General features: G+C 45.2%; 1 protein-coding gene across 15 annotated transcripts in view; it reads right to left on the bottom strand.

The window, feature by feature from the left end:
* ATXN1 (ataxin 1) overlaps positions 1-18,124 on the bottom strand; it is a 343,223-nt gene that overhangs the window by 313,830 nt on the left and 11,269 nt on the right. The window contains exons 2-3 of one of the 15 annotated variants that reach the window (XM_069008043.1): positions 15,163-15,230; positions 14,211-14,367 (exon numbers count right to left, since the gene is read on the bottom strand). The exons of the other annotated variants lie outside the window; for them this stretch is intronic. The gene's annotated coding sequence lies outside the window, so the exon portion shown is untranslated. The remainder of the gene's footprint in view (positions 1-14,210; positions 14,368-15,162; positions 15,231-18,124) is intronic. 15 annotated transcript variants of the gene reach the window in all.

An 18,124-nucleotide genomic window follows, 5' to 3' on the forward strand; every position in this document is an offset into this window, starting at 1 on the left:
CCCAGCCTCCCCATATATATATATATATATATATTTTTTTTTTTTTTTTTTTTTAATCTTTCCTGTCTCTCTGGATTACTTCCTAGGATGTTGTGGTTGAGGAACACATTCAGGTAAAAAGTGAGCTTGACATTACAGGAAACAACTCTCTTTGGGAACTGTCAAGCATCCATTTCTCTTTGTTCTTTCATCCCCACTCTTTCCCTGCACAGCACTGCTGCTCTGAAGCAGCACCTTTAAGGGGCAAATTCCAGCCCTTTTCCTTAAGTAAAAAAAACCATAACCAAACCAACCAGCTGCAGTGCCAGAATAAAATCCATGGATAGTAACAAGCCATTTCTCCATTGCAGCATCTATGCTTGCTAAAATAAGATACTGCAACCCAAAGCAAAGCACAAGGTATAAGTGGTGAGAGAATATAACAGGCAGATGTGTCGCTACTCTGAAGGTCTATAAAGACAAGAAATTTTTTTAAGCTGCAGAGGAAGATCAAGTGTTGTGCCCGCTGGGTTACACAGCAATATGCCACAGGAAAAAATAAATCATCCAAACATCTGGGATGCTACAAACATCAAGGAAAGGCTTGGCATGTAGTAAAAGGACATGCTAAACAAAATTCCCAGAAAAATATAGAGACCAGAAATTCCCAGAAAAATATCCGACCCGCTTTAGGGCAAGTACCTTAACTCTGTACATCAACCACCAGCAGTCCAAAGAGCATCCCGGACACAGAGTGATCAGAGATGCTGCCAGCACACTCCTGGGCAGAACCAGCCCAGGCCCAATGCCACAGGGATGGTAGAGGTGGCCAAAGCAGCACAAAATACCAGCAGGGGACCCAGAGAGAAAGCACAGTTAAGGGCTGTGTGGATGTTCACGTGTGATCCCTTTTGTGCACACGGAGGCAACACGTGGCTGATCGTGCACATTGCTTTGTGCTGCACCTGCTGCAGCGCTCTCACAGCCACAGAACTGGGGGAAATTCCATTGTACACTCAAGGGACAGACCAGAAAGCACATTTTTAACTGCCCCCAGGAAATGTTTAACCCAGCCTGGGAGGTTGAAGTGGCAGATGCATCTTGTATTCCCATCCCATCTGGCTTCAGCACAGTCCAGTGCCAATGTCCTTCCCCACTGCACAGCCTTAAGAGCTCCCAGGGATCAAGGGGCTCTGCCTGAGCTAAAGCCCAGCTTGCAAACAAGGTCCACCCTCTCACAGAGAACGAGCATGCAGGGCAGCCAAGAGCAGGAGGAACCAACAAGTGGCAGATCATTTGTAGCTGTCAGCCTCCCCTTCTCAGCAATTACAGATTTACACAGGCTGCTTGTTCTGCCCTAGAAGAGCAGAAGTCACTTGTCAGAGCACCCTAAAGTCCAGTTACAACCCAATTAACGTCCTCACCACTACCCCTGTGCAAGACAAGGTAGACCTTCAAGGCAAACATGCCAACTTGACATCCACCAACCCTGACTGAGGGAATTTAATTCCCCTCACAGCACATGGATGCTTTTGCTTTGTGAGAGACATGATCGATGGAATCGACTGAAGGATCTCTAAGAGGCATTTTGAATCCTCAATCTGGACACTGGGGGAACAACCAGGAGCAACCCGATGGGACCCAAGGCTCACATTGCTTACAAGCAAAGTGAATTCCAAAGAAACAAGCACATCAAAGCTATGTGATGCTATAACCTTCGCTTTGAGAAATCTTGCTGAAACTTTTACTAATGCAGGACAAAAAAAAAAAAAAAAAAAAAAAAAAAATTCAGAATTTCCTTTTTAACATGCTAGACTAATTAAACAGAGACAGCCTCGTCCAAGCCCTAACAATGCTTCATGGCACATGGAGGATACAAATTCACTTCAATTTTATTAGCTAGTTACTAGAAATCAGGTGATCGAGGAAGAGGCTTTACCTAGGGATAAAAGCTCAGCTATTTTTTCCTCCAATACAAAACACTGCTGTAAGGATTCCAGCCTAGAAAAAAATCCCTACGCTACAATAAATGTTGAAATGCTCCCAGAGATCTCATAAGTGCACACTGCAGGCACTCAGAGTAGATGTGATCACTACATGTTACGCTGGCAACTACATAGTACTTGCATTCACTTTAGTGTGGCAAATTACGGAACACGTGGCTAAATAGGAGAGAATACAGGGAGAGCCAGAAAGACTGAAAGGTTTAGGAAAACATTAATGAGTAGGAAAGGTTAAAACACTTGTTTGCTTAGTCAAAGAAAAAAGAGATGAAATATGATAATAGATTACCAAAGTGTAAAAAGTTGGGCTTTCAGATACTAACAGATTGTATGCGACCCTTTGCATACATACTACCGTGAATGCAATTTTCAGTAGGGAGGACTGAGTTAAATATTAGGAGGAGAGCCTTTCCAGATGTAGGTATATTACACAGTAGAATCCAGGGGATCGTGGTATCCTCCTCGTTGGAGGAGCTTAAGTTAGAAACTCGTCTGTTAAGAGAGGTTAAATGCAGATCCTGCCTAAAAGCTGGTGACGTACAGGATGACCTTCTGAAGGGCACTCCAGGCTTGCCGTTCAGCCGCGCTTCGCATCTCGGAAACGTCAAACAGGCAATTACTGCCCGGCTCCTTATTGCCCCCATCCAGCGATCCGGCCTCGCGCGCGGCCCAGCTGCAGCGGCACATCAGCCCCTGGGGGCCCGCGCGCCGGCCCGGAACCCGCCCGTTCCGCCCCCGGTGCCCGTGCATCCCGGCATCTGTGCCCCGTGCCCCCGGCCCGAGCGGCAGCGCGCGGCCGCATCGCCGCGAGCAGCGGCGCAGGGGGACCTCAGGGCAACCGACGAACAGGGAATGGCACACGGGGCGCTGCTCCCCGCTACCGTGTCAAGGGCGTAGGGAAAAGGTTAAAACAGCTTTAAAAACTACAGAAACTGGGGGGGTAGAATTAACCTTCATCTAGAATTACACGCAGGAGATTGCACTGGATGTGTCCGCTGCGGTGCCGGGAGCCCCCTGAGCCCCTCAGAGCCGCGACCTCCGGCGCGCGGCGAAGCTGTGGGTGGGCGGCGGGAGCTGCGCGCCCCCTGGCGGCCGTGACCGGCACCGGCAGGATCGCGCGCGAGACTCGGCGCGCGAAAGGGCACGAGCACCAGCACGAGCCCAGGCACGTGACAAGGCACGCGCACCTGAGCGAGACATAGCACGTGACAGGGCACGAGACATGGGTCAAGACCGGCCGCGCGACAGGTCGCGAGACAACACGCGAGCTTCGGCCACGCGACAGGGCATGCGCACTTGCGCGAGAGTCACCACGTGACGGGGCACGAGGCCCGGGCACGCGACAGGGGACGGGTAGTTGCGCGAGACGCAGGCACGCGACGGGGCACGCGCACCTGCACGAGAGACTGCACGCGACAGGGCACGAGACAGGGCACGCGATGGGGCACGCGCACCTGCACGAGAGATAGCGCGAGAAATTGCACGCGACAGGGCACGAGACAGGGCACGCGCACCTGCACGAGAGATATCACGCGACAGGGCACGCGACAGGGCACGCGCACCTGCACGAGAGGTGGCGCGAGACAGGGCACGCGCACCTGCACGAGAGCACGCGACAGGGCACGAGACAGGGCACGCGCACCTGCACGAGAGATATCACGCGACAGGGCACGAGACGGGGCACGCGCACCTGCACGAGAGGTGGCGCGAGACAGGGCACGCGCACCTGCACGAGAGCACGCGACAGGGCACGCGACAGGGCACGAGACAGGGCACGCGCACCTGCACGAGAGGTGGCGCGAGACAGGGCAGGGAACGGGCCGCGCGCTGTCGGCACAAGCGCGGTGGCCGCGGGACAGCGCCCAACCGCCACAGCCCGGGACCCGCCCCGCGACTGGGGCGAGCGGGGCCGGAGCGGCTGAAGCGGGAAAGCCGCAGTGACTCCCAGCACAAAGCAAAGACCGGCCGCCAGCAGCGGCACAGAGCCGGCGCGGCCCAAGGACAAGCCCTGGCGAGGAGGAGGAGGTGGAGGTGGTCAAAGAGCAAACGGTCCCATGGACGGTCTCCCCCTCCCCAAACCACGGCGGAGGGGAAGGGGAAAACACCTTAGAGCCCGCTCTGTGCCGAGGGCGAACTCCGACGAGGGTAAAGAGGGGTGGTCAGAAGGGAAGCGAAGCATAATGGGCTGTGAGGACAGAGGAGCAGAGAAGGGGAAGATGCTGCAAACCTGGGAGGGCTTGAACTCACACCCAGAAAGGGGGAATTAATATTTTCTGGGCTGCAGCTGTAGCCCCAGCAGGATTTGCGCTGTACTGAGCTTCTGCCGCCGCTCCCAGTCACAGAATGTGACAACAAGGCACACACACACCACAACACCCCCCTCCTGCCCTGCCCCTCCTTTACCATTGGGAACCAACAGCCCCGTTCCTCCTCCCCACTCCCAGACTCGTGGAAGCGTGATTTTCAGACCATATCCTGCTGCCATAAACCTTTAATTTAACAAACTAAAATATTACAAGATATTATTATAATCTACTGGGATCTGTTGCTGTAAAGTGATTTTGACAATATCAAAACACAAGAAAAGCTCATGTAGCAAAGTCGAAACCACATAGTCAAAAAATGAACATTTTAATCTGAAGCTTCAACTCTATAATTGAAATTCAGCTTGGGCTCGTTTCTAATTTTCATTTAAAAGTTACACACATTTGAAAGCCGTCAGGTGCTTGCTTTTGCTCTAGAAACATTCCCACATTTGCCCGTGCTTTCTCCTCAGCAAAAATTAGCACCGTTCACCTTCACTGAAACTCTCCACGCTGGAGTGTGGGAGGGGAAGGTTGCAGCAGGTTGGTGTTTCCCCTGCACACCCCAAGGTCACATCGCACAGGGTCAGTGATGTTATAGCTCCATTAAGGACTCCCGTGGCGCTGGAGGCGTGGGCCTACCAATACCATTTTAACATCCTAATCATCATATCCGTGAGCGAGTACAGCTTCCCTGCAATTTAATTTACTGTTTAAACAAGCACAAACCTCACAGAACGTTTGCCCTCCAATTACTCTAGAGGTGGTTCAGTGACACTGACTTCCTCAAAGAGATTCAAGGACAGCAGAATAAAGCAATACAAAAAGTTCTATTGATTTCCAAATCCCAACCACAGGAAGTCACTTAACTGAGGAAATAGTGACCTGTTACTAGCCCTAGGTGGAGAGAAAGGAACACCCCCCCCCCCCCCCCAAAAAACCCAAACACCAAACTCAAGTGTAACTGACAGTGGGAGCTGCAGGTTTACTAACCAAAGCCCCACCAATATCAGTGTGACAGAGAAAAGGCAGAGCTACCTTGGCACCAAGTGCCCTTCAGCATTCTTGAAGTTTTATGGAAATGAGAAAATAGGTGTCAACTTTTTACAACTTACAAGACCTCAGCACTTTTTAACTGAGGTGCTGATTCCTGCAGAGTAGATTGAAGTCCCATTACAAGAGTCTTTCTTCTCTTATTTACATGTATTATCTCCTTCAGAAATCATTCTAAGTCTCCAGCAGTTCATGGATCACCAGTTAAATACTTTCTCAGACACAAGTGTATGCTTCATAGCCTTGAAAACCTAGCACAACCGGGCAGGCAGCCAGAGTCTGTCTTCAGACTTTTTTTTGACTGGCATGACTTAACAGCATCCCTTTTATTTATTTATATGAGGTACTCTTGTGACAGAATGGGGAGGATATACACAGAGATGTTAAGTATCTGTTCAGCTCTTCCCATCATCTGTATCATGCTGGCACAGCGCCTCACGGAAAGCACTGGAGCCTATCCATTTGCATCCTTGGCTAGGAGTGGATTGCCAGTCAGGGTAGAACACACCACCAGTATATTCCTGTGTTCCTCATAGGTGATGCTCAGGGGATGCTGTACTGTGATGCTATAAAAAAATCCTTGTGACATCATGCATGCTACTCATCTATATTTGAATTAATGCATCAGTATTTATGCCTGTGTGCCTGAATATGAAATGCAGATGGATGTATATAGTACTTACCAAAGTACCTACTCCCTGAGGAGAGGTATAAACAGATGAGTGTCTGAAACAATTTAAAAGTTCATACTCGTCTCTTAGGCTGCTCACTTAAGGACCGTACTGTGAGAAGCAAGTGTGCAGACTGGAGTGCACACTCATCATTCTAACTCGAGTCCAGTCTGTGCTTGTGCTCACTCCAGCGCCCTGCAGAATTCTTTGTTCTCCTGCTTCACAGGCACCTATTGAAACTATTTCCAAACTCTCATGTGACAAGTGACTGGGAGAGAAGGAAGGGACAGACAAACCAGGTTGCTGTGTGTTCTTCACAATACAGAACAGCAGCTGGTGGACTTTTTTTTCCCCCACGCAGATAGATAATTGCTGTGATGGAATTAAAATATTACTTCCTACATATGAAGTATGAGTTGGGAAGAGAGCACTGCAGAAAGATGAGAGCAGTAGAATGATGTCCAAGATTATGGGAAATCCTTCTTGAACAAATTGAGAGAAAAGCAGCTCTGAGGTGTGTGAACTCTGGAAGACACAAGTGTGTTGCAGGGAGAAACCAGTTTCCCGCTCTGCCATAATACCTCATAGTAGAGAGACTAAAGCAGCCAAGGGGGAAAAAAAATGCTATTTAGCATGATGCAAAATTATGCTGTACTCATTTTTCTCTTTAACTTTGTTTTTAGTTTTGTAATTAGCAGTTCATTGTGTGCTCTGCTAGAATCACAGTGTTTCATTTTCAGCACGAACAGTGTTTAAGAGTGACTCAGGCAAGCAGCACCTCTAAATAGCAGAGTGCTACAGACAAACTCCTGGGTGCTCAGGGGCACCAGGCCATACCCCCCATCCCACTGATGGTGTCAAGTGTGCAGACACAGATAGGTTTTCCTCTGCTGGGTGTTAGCCAACACCCTCTTCTCCTCCAGCCGTTGAGAAGGAATGACACAGCTCCCAGGCTCCTGTCACCACAGATACCTTGCCTGCCATCTAATTTTCAGGAAGCAAACAAAAGCTAACTTTGCCTTCCTCTGGGTAAAGAATGGGGTGTGATGCACACACACACACATTAAATACCTTGCTTAAAATCAGATCCTTTGACACAAGAATATTTTAATGACATTTTCTGTCAGACACCACCATATATTGCTTCCTCTGTGTCTTGGGAAACATTTGCCCCCAGTTTTCAGGCAGCCTGTCCCTGTGCTATCGGTCTGCTCCAAAGCTTCAAGATAGTGATAGAAAGAGGAAAAAAACCAACAGAAACCAACACCTCTAAGTCTCCCACACTGATTTGAGTACACATTATGCGAGCTGGTAGACTAGGCTTTTGTACCAGAGAAGATTAACCAGGATCTGCAGTAGCACAGACAAGGATGTGCATGTGTTCTGCTACCTATAAATAGACTCTCCACTTAACAAAAACACAACCCAAACAGCCAGCTGTTAACAACCAGACCACAGAGTCTAGGCAGCAATTGCTGCTTGCTGAATAAATCTGTGCAACCTACTCATGCTTCAATTGGCAAATGATGTACAGATTAATGTTTGATGAGAGGTGATAATATTAACATGATCTCTGAAGAGGCAGGAGTGAAACATGCTAAGCATGAAAACAATCTTTGAACTGCTTCTCAGCTGGGCTGTGAGTGGGGCTTTCCAGAAGTGAGCATTTTTAACCCACAGCTTGCCACTGGCGGGTTTGGCAAGAACAGTGAAGACTGGCAAAGCAAGGAAGGCACCCACACACCTAGGGGATTGTCTTTGGCTTGAGGCTTACCTTGCCCAGCTCTGTACTAGAGATTCAGCAGTACGCTGGAACAGCTAGAGGAGTATTCCAAGGATGAATGTACTAAAGACAGGACAAGCTAAACTCTTCTCCTAGCCCTAGATACGATCACTTCAGGGCAGACTTGGATCAGGAACAGGAATACAGACAAAAGTTTGCATTCTGCTAAGCTCAGCTGAGTCTGACAGTTTTACAGGAACCAGCCCTCAAAGCTGTATTGCAGGTACTCTGCAACAAAAGTAGAGTTTGATTGGGTCATGGGAGAGCCAGCGCTTCTGGAAAACTTTTTCCTTGGTGCAGACTACTTGCCAGCAGTCCAGAACCTTAGCACCATTCCAGGTCTCATGTGTTGACCTGACTGTAAGGCAGGACAGAGATTCACAAGGTCAATCTGGTTTGATTTCCTAATTAAAAAAACCAGCCAAACAAAACACCATACACCAAAAACCAAGCAAAACAACAACAACCCCCAACCCCAAACAAAACAAAACCAACCCCTTTCCTTCAGTAAAACATCAGAATCCTGTCTTAAGGCTGATTTTGAAGATCATTTGGTCCAAAAGGCTAAGCAAGGTAACCCCCACACCACTAGGCTGGGGCTCCCCTGATACAGAACACAGCCCTTCTCCCAAGGCTGTACCACGACAAACTGGTGGTTGACACACATGGACTTCATTTCAGTTCTGCAGCTGAGCTGGAGCTGATGATTCATCTGGCTTGTATCACCTGTGCCAGAATGCCTGCAGCCCTGGCAGGCACATCTACTTGTACATGTTTGAACCAGCCACACAACAGAGGTCCCCTCATCACATGAAACAGCAGCTTTGACACCAGAATATCCATGTAAATAAAATACAGTATAACCCTACCAATGTGTTGCTCTTCCTTTTTTTCTTCCTTTTTTTTTTTTCTTTAAATTAGAGTAACGAGAAGGAAGATCTTTACAGTTTAGTTATTTAAGCCCTGAGATATTTTCCATTAAGCATGCCAATATGGATTCCAGATTCAGGCCAGGATTAGACTGCAACAACTTCCCGGACTTCAGAAGCAAGACTCTGCTTTAGGTAAGCAAAGCAGAATTATGCTGAGCATTTAGAGACAGCAACTACTACAGAAACAAACCAAAAAATTCATACACATCCAGAATGACCCAACAAAAAGCTTAAAAATCCCTTAAACAGGCACTCCTGAATTTAGCCATGGTAAATCCAAATTGCACCCTCTTCCTTCTCCACCTTGCTTTCAGCCAGAGGTTACTGCTCCTGTAATAGGAATGGAAAAATACTGCTCCTTTATGTAGCCCTCACAGGCAGCTTATGACAGGAGTATAAGGCCGTATGCAAGAATATAAGGCTATAAAAGATTACAGCAAACCCTGCCAGTTCTTACCTTTCAGAGCTCTTAGAGAAAACTACTAAGGCCACGCTTTGAAATTTATTCTAGCACTATTATTTTAAAGGCTGTCATAAAGTTTATGAAGGACAGAGTGCTTACTCTTTCACCACCCAGCATGGACACCCTCTAACTAAAGGCAAACTGTGTTGTAAAGGTTTGCATAAAACGACAAACTGCATTAAAAGCTTGACATTCCTTTCAGAGGAAGCTAAATATAAATCAATATATCTTGGAAGAAAGGCATGGGGACAGGGGAGGTAATTGATGGTGGAAGGCCAAAGGGCACTTTTTATTTCTTTCTGGCTGTGAGGCTCTCACCTGGGAACTGGTTTTGGCATCTAAAGATATTTTTTCCAGAGTACATATCTGATAACTGTCAGTTCTAGAACAGGCACAGTGTGAAATACCTTGAGAAGCTGATATTGTATCGATAAGCCATATGTTTTCCTTTAATGGTCACAATGGGAGTCCCTTATAAACAACAGGAGAAATTATCATGGATATTTAAAGGCTGAACATTTGCTTAACTTAATCTGAAGAGAAACATTACTAGTACCATTATGTTGCTTGTATGTTAAACTGTGTACACCACTGAAGATCTATGGTGACAGGTAATACAAACCAAATCACAGCCCCAAATGGTCTGAAATCAATTTGTAGTATTCCTTTGCAAGAATGCAAGTTCCAGAGATCAGAACACGACTGAATTCTTTATCAATGTTTTTCATCTTTATAAAGTGAATACAACTGAAAATCCTTGCTCACAAATGCACAACAAAACATGATTTCCACTCCCACTATGCACCACTATGCATTGTTATAAATGCACCAGTACAAATTGCTAAAACATTCCCAGCAAGGCTTTTATAAAATTCATAAAGGCTGGTTCTTCACAGGTCTTCAAACTGCATTGAATCCTTAATTTTCAAATGTTTTTCTCTGTATATTTCAGTTTTGAAGAAAAACAGGCCAACAGAGTAAGGTGCAATTATGCTTTGCTTTTACAATAACTCTAGCACTTCTAATCAGGAAAATGCAGATCTTGGATGCTCTTGCCAAGTTTAAACAGTTTTACATTTCACATATCTATCTCTGATAACTGCTGAAATAATGTTCTGTTGTACCTAACTCATCAAACTCCACATTATCACCCTCAACAACAGCAGGTTCTTGGGCACACTAACTTCTTTTTTACAATAATGAAGCTAGTCTGGAGTGAAGAAATACACAAATGCACACTAGGAAAAGGTAGAAAAATTCCACCAAACATCAGCCACACCATTTTTCTAAAAAAATGAGCAATTGAAATACAGGAGGCAAGACTTCTACTGTGTGTTTGCATTTTGCTTTTTCCATCTCCTGCAGTAACAAACTGTTCTGTTGCACTCACATGGCTCTTCACTGGTTACACTTGCAAAACCCAAAACCATTTGCAGAGGGAAATCAGCAGAGCAGCTGTCAACAGAAGAGTAAATGTGATGGTCCTGGTGTCATCACCCAAGCAAAATGCTGACTTTGGAACTCCAGCAACCTGACAAGACTGCGTAAGCCCACTGCAACCTTTTATTGTAAGGTTTCATGTTAGGATTTCATCTCCAATTGATCACACATGTCAGAAAAGCGTGGGATTGTTGCTACCACTTAGGAATGCAGCATACAGCTCATGCATACAGAGGGGACAGTAACTGGTCTATGAATCTGTTAAATCTTCAGGAAAGGGGTTTGAGCAGGAGTAAAGATTCAAGTGTCTTGCTGTCTCTTTACACAGGGGACATTTTCCATCCTGACTACCAGCTTCTACATCTCTGTGCCCACTCTTCTGGGCACTTGACAGAAACAGCCTAGGCTTTGCATTGTAATGCTTTTTTCTAAAGCTGGAATTTCAAGCATTTACAGTTACAGGGCATAGCTTTATGAGCTCTTCTCCAATGAAATAATTTTAGTTGTTTTGTTTTAGACTGCTCCCCAGCACAACCTTGCTGACTTCTTTTAAAAAAGCATGAAGCTGTGTCTGTGCTCCTCTGGTGGTACTGATTTGTCATCAGTCCTCACTTAGTAAATTAGTAAAGTCATCCATGAAGTGAGCTGGGGAAACAGCATCATCCTGTGCTCTCCTGTGCAATGCTGCAGCACACTACTATAAATAGCTGCTGCCTTTCACTCCAGAGATGGAAGCTTCCTGAGAACAAGGCATTTCTGTACTCAGGGTACATGCACGATACACAGCACACTGATATATCACCACTTGCCCATATGTAAAATGAATAGATTTGCAATATTTCCCCAAACAAAAAGCTGTCCCAGCCACACAGCAAGTATGTTTCTTGTAAACACTCTTCGGCCTCCGCCCCCCCAAGCTTGAGCAGTTGCATTTTAACTCATGTTTTTTTAATTTTATTTCCACAACTGCCAAAGCAGTTCCATGTTTCTGCTAATCTTTTTTGAAATAGAAGAAAGTGAAAAATGTTTCAGGAGAAATTTTGGAACATCTTCAGATTATTTTTTTTAAAAAACATATTTTGTTTAAGTAGAAGCAAACAACAAGTTTTTGATCTCAGCTCTCACATACAAATCTGAACCATTCCACATTTAGATGGAAAAACTGAATCAATCTAATTCTGAACAGAATTGGCTCTGGGCAAGGATAGGCAAAGCATGACGGCCGCTCACTCAGAGGACAGAAGCTGAAGGGATGCTCCCTGGCAAAGGGAAAGGACGCACTGAATTAAGGGATAGAAGAAGTGATCACAAAGAGTTAAAATATGGATACAGGACTATGAACCAGATAAAAGAGCTTGGGAGTCTGATGGAATTTTCTGTTGAGCAGAGGAGCAAAGCTGTGGCACAGCATCCTTAGAAGCTCTGACAATTTTGCATTAAACATCTGCTAAAATGGTATTTGACCACTGTGCCAAAGGGACATCTCTCATGTGTTGCTCCCAGTACAGACAGAATGCATTTGGCAAAGCAATAAGCCACTCTCTGCCCCATGCTTCTACCAGACCCAGGAGAGGAGGAGTGCTGGCTCCACCTCACTGCACAGCCAGGCTCCCAGCAGCACAGAAATGCCACCAGGAACAAGTAGCTCCTTACCTCACCACTTCTGCCTGCCAAGAAAGCGTGAGAGCCCAGTGCTTTGCCTGTTCAAATTCAGGAAAAAGGTGTTTGAAGAGCTTTGCTCAGCACAGGCAGCATTCTGTGAACAGTGGCAGAGCTCTAATTAACTGCACAGACTTCATCTCAGCAAAATGTTTTAAAAGAAATTTTAAAACTACATGAATACTCCCAGTTAATCCATAAGGCAAAGAGCTGAATCACAGACTCTGACAAGGCAGTCCCTGGAAAGCAGATAGATATGTCATACACTCCATTTCTCATTCCAGGAGCATCCCAAGTCCAATGTGTAGCAGCTCTATATGCATATCAGCTGAAAGGAGAATGCCAGTTTCCAACACCCATGAGGAAAGTTCAAATCTGGAGTCTAATTAACTTCACAAATCTCCTTCACCCCTAGTGTAGGAAAGTTACAAAGGGAGACTGACTTGACTGCATGCCAGATAATGTAGATTCCAAACAACAGCATTTCTCCTGAGCCCTTCCACAAAGCCCAAACTGCAGTCAGGACAACCAAGGACACCAGCTCACCCAGGCTTCACTTCAGGGCTGTCCACCAACCTGGGTCACTTCAGAGCCAGGTGGTGCCCTCTTGGGACAGCACTTTTCCAGAAGCAGAGCTGTCCTGTCCCACAAAAGGAGCTCTAGCATCACTTCACAACGCTGATGCAAGGATGCAACGCTGATGCAAAGCAAGGCTGATGCCTAGAATATTCCTGGTCCATTCCAGCAACTACAAGTGCTTGGGATCACAGGCCAATTTCATTCCCTTTACAGTAACTTACTCCTAACCACAGTCTTATCCCAGCAATGAGCAGAATCTCAAGGTGAAGCTATCTGTACATCCACACGTCCTTCTCCATTAGCACAGCATCTCCTGTAGCTTGTACCCAGGACTGGAGAAATATTGCCAAGTGATTCTCTTGTTACATATCCTTCTGGCCATACATGTGGGCACATCTGCAGGTTGGCCAGAAAAGTGATTGAGAGCAGCCCTGCAGAGAAAGATTTGGGGTGATGGTTGATGAAAAACCCACGAGCACCGTGCACACTCACAGCCCAGAAATCCATAGGAGTCCTGGGCTGCATCCAAAGCAACATGGCCAGCAGGGCAAGGGAGGGGATTCTGCCCCTGTACTCTGGTCTGGTGAGGCCCCACCCAGAGTGCTGCATCCAGCTCTGGGGTCCCCAATTCAGCCTGGAGAAGAGCAGGTTGTGTGGATACCTCATAGAAACCTTCCAGTATTTGAAGTGGGTCTACAGGAAAACCAAAGAGGGACTCTTTTTCAGGAACTGTAGTAATAGGACAAATACTAATGGGTACAAACTGAAAGAGGGGAAATTTAGGTTAGAGATTAGGAAGACATTCCTTACTGTGAGGATGGTGAGATACTGGAACAAGTTACCCAGGGAAACTGTGGATACCTCAACTCTGGCAATGTTCAACACCAGGTTGGCTAAGGCCTTGGGCAACCCAGTGAGAGGTGTCCCTGTCCATCGCAGATGTATTTGGACTAAGTTATCTTTAAGGTCCCCTCCAGACCTTAACATTCTATGATTCTAAGAGCGTTCCCTATTCTGATAGGGCTTTGGTTTGCCTCTGTGTAGGGGTTTGCACTTCCAGGTTCCTGTATTCCTTTAGGAAAGTGTATTTCAGCTCAGTTCAACAGCTTAGGGGGAAAAAAACTGGCAATTTCTACTGTACCTTGAGAACTTACTCATTGGCTTAAAATCTGGTATCAAACCTGGCATCACATGTTCAGGTAAAATGGTATGGGTCTGAAAAGGCCTGGGGAAAAGGCCAACTCAGTCCAAAGTGATGCAAGACTTCTGAACTATTCCCAACCCACCCAATTAATGTGCATTGCATATTTCTGGAGAACAGATGCCATTATGAGTTATTTCATACCTGCATGGCATGAAGTCTGCAAGGACTCTTCGGTGGCAGAAACACAAGCTTTCTCAGAAGACAGTGACATCCACCAATTCAGATAGGGTCCCAGCAGACATACTCAAAAGACTCATAGGCAATTTTAGCAAGATGGAAAAGGCCTGGTGTATTTGGACTGAAAGCAAAAGGATGAAAACAGACATGAGGAGCTTTCATTGACATCAACTTGAGAGAGGAGCAGGAAGTTTTTGCTGTTGCTTGGGAGGGGGAAAAAGCATAAAGAGAGATGCAGATGCACTTCAGATAAGCACCACCCTTCAGCTTATGATGTTTTTTTCTAGTTGGATAGGAAAGAAAAAGGTCTTGAACCTCTCAGGCAAGCTATATTCTGCAGAGGATTGGATGCAAAGGTGGAACACAACACAAAGGTTCTGAACACCATGAAGATCAGTCCTTCAAAACTTAAAATCAGTGTGTCCCCCATCTACACACACACAATCAGTACTTCACCATATTACAACTAAAATCATGAGAAGCTAGCCTGAATCCTTGTTCAAGAGAGCACTGTGCAAAAGTTGCCTTGAACATTACAGTAAGAAAACTGCTCTCATACACATCCCCTGCTCTCAACTAAGCAGCAGTTCCTGACTATACTAGTAATTAGCAGAATTAACTTTTTCTTGCTGGACAGGAAGGAAAACAGCAAGTGGTAAGAGAAATTCCCATCTCCTATTTGCCAGACTTTCCTTAAACTATTCCATGTTCATGAGAAGCTTGCAACTCCAAAGAGAACACTTTGAGCATCCCGACTCCTAGTAGCAATTCAAGCAGGGTTTCAGTGCTATTCACTTGAATAGCATTCAGTCAGAGAAAGTGAAACAATAACATATGTGAAACAGCTTGAATCTTGAGAATATGATCTATACAGAATTAGTTAACAGAATTTTTTTCTTTAAACCCACACACTCACCATAACATTCATTTAGTAAATCTGAGTAAGAACTGCATTCAAGAGAACACAATCTGCATGTGAACATTCTGTGAAGAGAAAGAATGAATTCCATGAATCAATAATTTGGTTCAATTGTCTTGCTTCTGTTTACTATCTACACTATGTTTGATGAGTCTTAACTTATTAATGTTGGACATCCTCTGTTTTAAATCTCTGCATAAGACTCCAAGTGAACAAGGTCTGTGTTTACTTTGACTTCAAAGATAATTAAGCATCTGCGGAAGAGTTTTCCAGACTGAGCTGGACTTTATTAGCTCTGCTGTCATAAGTTCAGAAAAAAATAAATCTCTACATCAGGTAAATTTGAGGCAAGAGGCCCTTCATTCAATATCTCTTATATTTTGCAAAACAATACTTTTTTCATAATGTTGGTATCATATATAGTATTGTAGTTAACAGTAGCATAATAATGATGACATATGTGCTATTACCATTACAATGTTGGCGTGTTGATTTTTAGTATTGACAGAGCTGCCTGAAATATCTACTGTTTACAACATTTGTTCTAGCTAAAGAGATTTGGTAGAATTTGCTAATCAACTGCAACCACTTCCCACCCATAAAACTGATGCAAATAAGGGAAAAAAACAGCTAGAGGGATCCAAAGACATAAACACTTTTACTTATAACTCTGTAAAGAGAAATCCCTCTCTCTCTCTCTCCATATGGCTTTCTCTTGGCTCTTAATCATCTTTTCATTGGCTTCCAGCTGGCTGTCTCACTATCAAGACCAACTTGTTATGCCAGAGTCAGGCTCAGAAAGATGAGAGCTGCAGAGTGGCATGACTGGATGCAGCAGTCTTTACTAGGGACAAGTCTAGCATAAAGGATACATAGCAGGGTCACTTCACTTGCCTCAGCAAAGCAGCCACTGCTGTGTTCCCAAAACACAGCAGCAGGTCTATGTTCACACTTATTAGTAGCAGGAGTGAAGAACGACTACTACAATTGAAGCTACGGGGAAATTCTGCAGGCAGAAGTGTAATTACCTGAGTGGGAATTCTGGCAGAAAACCCAGACCTCTTTCTCTCCTTAAATAGAAACAAATACTGTGCAGTCACCATGGAGAGATTACGTACAGCATTTGGATGACATACAGCACTGAAATACAACACACACACACGAGTGCCAGCCATGGAGCTGGTTTAGCAAAGCACAACCAAGTCAGGTCTCCACTGACTACAGCCACCATTTTAGCCATCACCCCAGTCTTACAAATATTAAGCTATGTGTCAAAATTCAGGCTCTGCAAGCTGTTTAGTTCACCTGGGAGTACGTGGAGCCTGACATGACATGAATGAGACAGAGATGGAAGCACTCACAAATTGATCTACCACTACCTAGGTAAGATTTCAAGTTGAGAACAGAAGAAAACGGCCAGGAAAGAAACATCATATAGTGCCTGTGTGTGAAAGCCTATTTGAATTTAGCTAAGCAGTCAGTCACTGAAGTGCAGCAGTTCTTGTACAGTCTGTAGAGGCTTTGACTCAGTTGCAAAAATGCTTAGTTTTGGTCCATGTCCAACACCTTTGGTTTCCAGTCACCCTATCTCATCCCACCTCCTCATCTCTTTCTCTGTCCCTTCCTTCTGCCCATTCCACAAGCCAGCTCATTTCTTGCGTACTGCCCCCACCAGCCTCCAGACTCAGTCCCAGCTGCAGCGCCCCTCTCCTGGGGTGGATTTTTCCCCTCCACTCCATCACCCATGTGTCTAGCAGACAGCAAAAATGGGCACCCATTTCCTTCTTCAGGCACAGTATGGGCTGCAGTCTTGCAGTCTTTTTGGCTTCAAACTCCTCGCCCCCCCCCCCCCCCCCCCCCCAAATGACTACCCTGTGCTCACCAGTTGTCAGGGCATTTCCTCTTTAGCCACCAGACTATTCAGTCCTGTTTTCAAAGAGAAATATGGCAACTCAGAGTCCCTTAAAAATCCACCATCACTTTCTATTGTTCGAAGCCAGCAGGACTGTTACCAGACTAAAAATGTCAGAAATTTGCCTCTCCCTTTCAAATCAGCCAAGCTTTGTTTTGTTAATAACTGCAGTCAGCTTCCAAACCTTAGGAGAATGCCTTTTATCTGCATACATGTCAGGGTGGTGATACTAAATGGAAATCAGTCGCTTAGCGGGACCAGCAAAGCCTTGCTGTATAGCAGAAATGCCATTCCATGGATAGTACTTTTCTCCCCTCTCTGCAGCAGCTCACTAATTTAGGTGTATAAATCAGAGACAGCTGATAAGGTCACAGATACCAAGATGTCCTGCCTCCCATTTAATTTTGCCAAGCATCCTGCAAGCCATCAAACAGCTTCAGATTTGGAAGTTTTGAAAACAACTCCCCTCATTTTAAAATACTCATACATTTCAATTTCCTCCACATACCACTAGCAATTACAGAAACAGCTTTCTGATTTTGTAGTGATTATTCCCCAGCATGCACGTCCCTGTGACTGGCTTTTGTTTTCATTCTCACAAGATAAGGCAGAGAGAGACCTGCATTTTTTCCCCTTTTCACCATTACTAGCCTTCTCACAGCTCCTCTTTCTCTCTAGTTTCCATGTTGTGCTTCACATAGGCTCCATTCCATGTGTTTTCTTAAAGGCAAATATCTTAATTTGTATTTATGAAAATCCTCTATTTTTTCACATACCACACATCCACAGTGCCTTGACTGTACTGAAACTTGCTTATTTTTAATGTTACATATTAATGAAAAGCTGCTAAACTGAGAGAAAGGATTTTCTATCGTCAGTCAGCATCAGCATGAGAGCAGTCTGCTCTTGAAAGCCTGTAGCTCTGATTGTCCAAAAACATACTGTTCACCACGTCAATTTAATCATGTGCGTCAGATATTAAAAGTTCAGGCTCTAAGTGCACAAATCCTGTTGAGATCTGAGAAAGTTCTTTTACATAAATATTAA

Source organism: Aphelocoma coerulescens, chromosome 2, assembly GCF_041296385.1.
Source record: "Aphelocoma coerulescens isolate FSJ_1873_10779 chromosome 2, UR_Acoe_1.0, whole genome shotgun sequence".
NCBI lineage: Eukaryota > Metazoa > Chordata > Aves > Passeriformes > Corvidae > Aphelocoma > Aphelocoma coerulescens.